This window comes from Chrysochloris asiatica, unplaced genomic scaffold, assembly GCF_000296735.1.
Source record: "Chrysochloris asiatica unplaced genomic scaffold, ChrAsi1.0 scaffold00033, whole genome shotgun sequence".
NCBI classification, from domain to species: domain Eukaryota; kingdom Metazoa; phylum Chordata; class Mammalia; order Afrosoricida; family Chrysochloridae; genus Chrysochloris; species Chrysochloris asiatica.
This window is the reverse complement of record NW_006408551.1, coordinates 1449668-1455996: the sequence shown is the minus strand read 5'-3', so window position 1 is coordinate 1455996 and position 6329 is coordinate 1449668. Positions and strand designations below refer to the sequence as shown.

Below are 6329 nucleotides of genomic sequence, written 5' to 3'. Positions count from 1 at the left end.
TTTCTAGCTCTGCCTCTTGTTCATTTGTTGAGCTACTCTGTCTTTTTGTTTCATGTGAACAAAAATTGTCTGTTGCTTTTGAGGCATTGTGGTATTGTGTTTGTATTAAGTTGATGAATGTAAGCTGTTGTATTTTTAGGCACTAACCAACTGTCTCCTGGTAGGTGTGATCAGGAGATAAGAATGTGCACCATTCTCTGTTCACTGCCATTGTAGTTCAGTTCAAGGTGAATTTAGTTGATGTTGGTTGGTGTCATTGACTTGATGTATAGCAGCTGGTATTGATTTCAACCAAGGGGATGGGGTTGAGAGGGTATTGCTATGGCTGGGCAGTATAGCTGTAGTTGCTGTTTCCTGTTGGGTGAGGCAAGAAGAGAAATCACACCCACAAGAGTGAAGGAAAACAAACAAACAAACTGCAAACCACAATGCAAAAAATAAAAATAGTAATGAAGAAAGAAGATAAAAAAACAAAACTAAAAACTAACCACAGCTTTCTCTCCACCAGTAAGTGTTATTCTTCTGCACCACCTAGTGACCTCTTGCCTTCACAACTGCCTGTGAAAGTTCAAGATGGTGTTGCCATGCCTTGGTGTTTGCACAGATTACCAGTCTTTCTTTTCTTGTCTCTATCCTATATGTCTGTTCAGCTGTTTCTCCTAGTGAGAGCTAGTCCAAGGCTGGCCCTGGCTGACTATGCAGATTTGATACAGGGCCTGCTTGAGTGGGTAGCTCCTCCTCACTTCAATGATGCCCACAAGCTTGAAATATAGGAGCTTCCCTGGTGGGAAGCTTTCCATCTAGTCTACCATATGCCCTACCTCTTTACATATTATTAAAAAATTTATATGATCAAATGATAAAACAAAAACAAAACATGAAACAAAAGAGCATAATGAACATCCCATATCTATACGGTCCAAAGCTTATCATTATTAATACTTTGGTATCTAGTTCTTTATTTATCTATTTGAGTATATTTTTGTTGTTGTTCAGTGCTATAGAGTCAGTTATAACTCATAGTGACCTTACATAGGGTTTCTGTTGAGTAGCTGGTGGGTTTGAACCACTGATCTTGTGGTTAGCAGTCTAGTGCTTGTCCTAAAGTGTCACACTAGACTCCATTTGAACATATAGTATATTTTATATTGAGAATTTATTGTTTCTATCTTGATTTAGTAGTGGGAAATATGGCCTTGGTGATAAGAATGATGCTGGAGATTGCATGATAGACTTCTGCAAAATCAATGACTTGTTCATTTCAAATACCTTCTTTAAAAAGCATAAGAGATGACTATACACCTGGATCTCACCAGATGGAATACATAGAAATCAAATTGACTACATCTGTGGAAAGAGATGGTGGAAAGTTCCATATTATCAGTGAAAACAAGGCCAGGGGCAGACTGTGGAACAGACCATCAATTAGTCATATGCAAATTCATACTGAAGCTGAAGAAAATGAAAACAAGTCCACGAGAGCCAAAATATGACCTTGAATATATCCCACTTGAATTTTAGAGATCATCTGAATTACAGATTTGATACATTAAACAATAAAGACCGAAGACCAGAAGAGTTGTGGGATGACATCAAGAACATCATACATGAAGAAAGCAAAAAGTCGTTGAGAAGACAAGAAAGAACGAAAAGGTCAAAATGGATGTCAGAAGAGACACTGAAACTTGCTTTCCAGAGTAGAGATGCTAAAGCAAGTGGAAGAAATGAAGAGGTGCAAGAGCTGAACAGAATTTTTCAAAGATCAGCTAGAGAAGATAAAGCCAAATATTACAACAAAATGCATAAAGATCTGGAGTCAGAAAACCAAAGAGGAAGAACATGCTCAGCATTTCTCAAGCTGGGGGAACTGAAGAAAAAATTCAAGCCTCGACTTTCGTTATTGAAGGATTCTCTGGGTAAATTATTGAATGATGCAGAGAGCATCAAGAAAGATGGAAGGAATACACAGAGTCACTGTAGCAAAAGGAAATGGTTAATGTTCAAACATTTCAAGAGGTACCATATGATCAAGAGCCAATGATACTGAAGGAGGAAGTCCAAGATGCATTGAAGGAATTGGCAAAGAACGAGGCATCAGGAATAGATGGAATAAAAATTGAAATTTTTCAAGAAAGTGAGGCAGCACAGGAGGCAGTCACTCATCTCTGCCAAGAAATTTGGAAGACGACTATCTGGCCAACTGATTGGAAGAGATCTGTATTTGTGCCCATTCCAAAGAGAGGTGACCCAATGGAATGCTGAAAACATTAGACAATCTCTTTGCTATCTCATGCAAGTAAAGTTTTACTAAGGGTAATACAGAAATGGCTGCAAGCATACATTGACAGAGAACTTCCAGAGGGTCAAGCCGGATTCAGAAGAGGCTGTGGAATGAGGGATATCATTGCTGATGTCCAATGGATCTTGGCTGAAAGCAGAGAATATCAGAAAGGTGTCTACCTGTGCTTTATTGACTATGCAAAGACTTTCGATTGTGTGGATCATGACAAGCTATGGACAACATTGCTAAGTATGAGTATTCCAGAACACTTAATTGTGCTCATGAGGAATCTGTACCTGGACCAAGAGGCAGTTGTTGGAACAGAACATGGGAACACTGAATGGTTTAAAACTAAGAAAGGTGTGCAACAGGGTTGTATTCTTTCACCATACTTATTCAACCTGTATGCTGAGCAAATAATCTGAGAAGCTGGTTTATATGAAGAAAAACATGGCATCAGGATTGGAGGAAGACTCATAATAACCTGCGATATGCAGATGATACAACCTTGCTTGCTGAAAGTGAAGAGGACTTAAAATATTTGATGATGAAGATCAAAGAACACAGCCTTCGATATGGATTGTATCTCAATGTAAAGAAAACAAAAATCCTTACCACTGGACCAATAAACAACATTCTTATCAATGGAGAAAAGATTGAAGTTGTCAAGGACTTCATTCTTCTTGGATCAACTATCAACATTCCTGGAAGCAGCAGTCAAGAAATCAAACGATGTATTGCATTAGGCAAATCTGCTGCACAAGGCCTTTTTAAAGTGTTGAAGAGCAAAGATGTCAGTTTGAATACTAAGGTGTGCCTGACCCAAGCCATGGTATTTTGAATAACCTCATATGCATGTGAAAGATGGACAGTGAATAAGGAAGACTGCAGAAAAATTGATGCATTTGACTTATGGTGTTGGAGGAGAATAATGAAAATGCTATGGACTGACAAAAGAACCAACAGATCCGTGTTAGAAGTAGTGCAGCCAGAGTGCTCCTTGGAGGCCAGGATGGTCAAATTTCATCTCTCGTACTTCGGACATACTGTCAGGAGGAACCAGTCACTGGAAAAGGATATCATGTTTGGTAAGTTGGAGGGTCAGAGAAAAAGAGGAAGACCCCCCAACGAGATGGATTGGCCAAGTATCAGCATACATGAACTCAAGTGTGGCAACAATAGTGAGGTTGGCTCAGGATCGGGCAGTGTTTCGTTCTGCTGTGCATAAGGTCGCTATGAGTTGGTACTGATAGCTATGAGTTGGTACTCGATGGCACCTAACAACCACCACTAAATCTTGATTTAATCAATTAAAAATAGCACACCTCTTTCTATATTGATAAACTTTTGAAAAATAACCATTTTATTTTATAATAACTTTGGATTTGCAGAAAAATTGCACAGATTTATATAGAGTTTGCATAGAATTGTATAGAGTTCCTGTATACTTAACCTTAATTTCCCTTATTGGTAATCTTAAATTAGTATGGTACATCTGTCACAATTAGTGAACCAACACTGATACATTATTTTAAAGTTCATACTTTATTCAGATTTCCTTAGCTTTTGCTTAATGTCCACTTCCCCTTTTCTGTTCAAAGATATATTTATTGTCATGTTTCCTTAATTTCTGACTTTTCTACTTGCTGGTGATCTTGACAGCTTCGAGGAGCACTTCTCGAGTGTTTTGTAGTATGCTCCCCTATTGGAATTTTCTGATGTTTCTTTCATGGTTGGATTAGGGTGGTAGGTTTTGGGAGGAAATCCACAGAGGTAAAATGGCATTCTCCTCGCATGATAACAAGGGTTCATACTATCAACATTATCAACATGACTTAATACTGTTGATGCTGACCTTGATCATCTGGTTGAGGTAGTGTATGTCATGTTGCTTCCTTATAAAGTCATGATTTCATTCCCTCTTTCTAGAAAGTCTTTTAATGTAGCCCACACTTTTAAGGAGTTGTGCTTTTTCTCCTCGATGATGGAGAATCTACATAAATTATTTGAAATTTTAATAAACGTTTGCAACCTAAAACAAAATAGTGCAAACAATTGAGAGACTGCCCTGAATTAGAAGAATCCTGTAAAACACTAAACAGGAAATAAATCTGTTGTGATGAAGAAATCTTTTCTAATTAAGTGGTACACATAATTGGAAGGACTTGCAATTGCTCTCTAGCCTGTATTCTTTGAGCCATAGTGTTTATGGTATTCTCTCAAATCACCTCTACTATTCCCCGCTGTGAGGAAGTCACTTGCCCCAGCTGAGATCTAGGAGAGTGTGTCATGACCATGGCCTGTGACTGTTATGTTGCCATTTGCCGGCCCCTGCATGACACCACCCTGATGAATCAGGGAGCCTGCATCAGTATGGTGGGGGCCTCCTACCTCATGGGCATCATAACTAGCACCATTCACTTCATCTGCATCTTCACACTGCCCTTCTGTGCTGGCAACACCATTCACCACTTCCTGTGTGACATTCTGCCTGTGCTGAGACTGGCAAGTGCAAGCACTTTTTGGGGAGAATTGGGGAATCTTGCTGTCACCTTTATTGACACCTTTCTTACTGATTATGGCCTCCGATGTCTGTATTCTCACTACCATTCTTGGGGTTGCAACATCACAAGGATGTCAAAAGATCTTCTCTACTTTTTCTTCTCACCTGTTTGTGGTCATACTTTTCTTTGGAACTGGTACTGTTGCCTATATGAGGCCTCGGGCAGATGCCACTCAGGACACGGACCTGATACTTGCCTTCTTCTACACAGTGGTCACCCCCATGTTCAACCATTTTGCTTATACTCTGAGAAACAAGGAGGTGACAGGTGGCTAGTGAAGTGACACCATTGGAGTTTGTGATCCCTCTGAGTTCTGGAGATCCACTTTCTTGGACATGCTCAACTAGAAGGGATACAATGACAAATGTAGCCCCCAAATCTGGCCTGTTCTATATTGTCTGAGTGTGGGGTTCCTTGCATGGCTCCATTTTAGGGCTCAAAGCATTGACATGCTGCTCAGAGATCATCCACTGGAGTTTGTTCTTCTGCTTTGACCTGACTTCTTGAAGGGAAAGAGCTGGGGAAGGAGAAAAACACATTTGTAGGATAATTGAGGAGGGAAGGATGAGTAATGATTTGTATGATGTCTGAGCAATTGCTGATTTTTCCTGAGGCTCAAGATGCCACCCTGGAGCCATGATTCCAAGAGGCATCAATTCTCCTAGTATCTGTTTATCACAAGCCTTTCTCTCTCTGTCATCATGGGTGCAATGAGTGCTCCTTTACTTCAGGTGGCAAGGAAGAACAGGGGCAGGCAGTAGTTGGTCTGGCTTTGACAATTCAGGTACCAAGTCTTACTTGGTGCTGCTTTGGATCTGGAGACATCTGTCTGGTTGCTCTGCTCCTGGCTGACAACTTCCATCCTGGGATCACTGAGGTGTTGTATTCTTTCTTTCTCTCTGGCTGAATTACTTTTCATTTCCTCCCTGGCTGCTTTCAGTTGCAGTAGAAATCCACCATCTCTTTTCCTTGACCATGATCTGGCCCCTAGAATTTCCTTGTTTTTTGGAAGCTGACTACCATTTTCTTTTGGAGGCCACCTTACTTTGTTTGCCAGCAGGATTTAGCACCTTTTTACTTTTCTTGGGAAACAAGTACTTACTTATTTGTGAGCTCTCCTTCAACTATAAGGAGCTCTGGTAGCGTAGTGGTTACGAATTGGGCTGCGAACCGAAGCCACAGGAGGGAGCAGTGCAAACAGAAAGAACTCTCAAGGTTCAGTAATTGAGGGCCTTCAAAATAGCATTGATACTCTTTCCTTGTTTACAAAATTGCAGAGAATTTTGCACCTAGGAAAAAAAGAAGTGGTGGTTAATATTTTGTGGTTTATAATATCCTTGGGATTTTTTTCCATTCTGTTTTTCCTTTTGTTGTTATTAGGTGCCATCAAGTCAGTACTGACGCATAACGACCTTATGCACAGCAGAATGAAACACTGCCCGATCCTGGACCAACCTCACTACTGTTGCCACGCTTGAGTCCAT

At 40.2% G+C, this 6329-nt stretch overlaps 1 pseudogene; it reads left to right on the top strand.

The window, feature by feature from the left end:
• The first annotated feature begins 4576 nt into the window (after nt 1–4576).
• LOC102826334 lies at nt 4577–5120 on the top strand (annotated as a pseudogene).
• Nucleotides 5121–6329: the final 1209 nt, after the last annotated feature.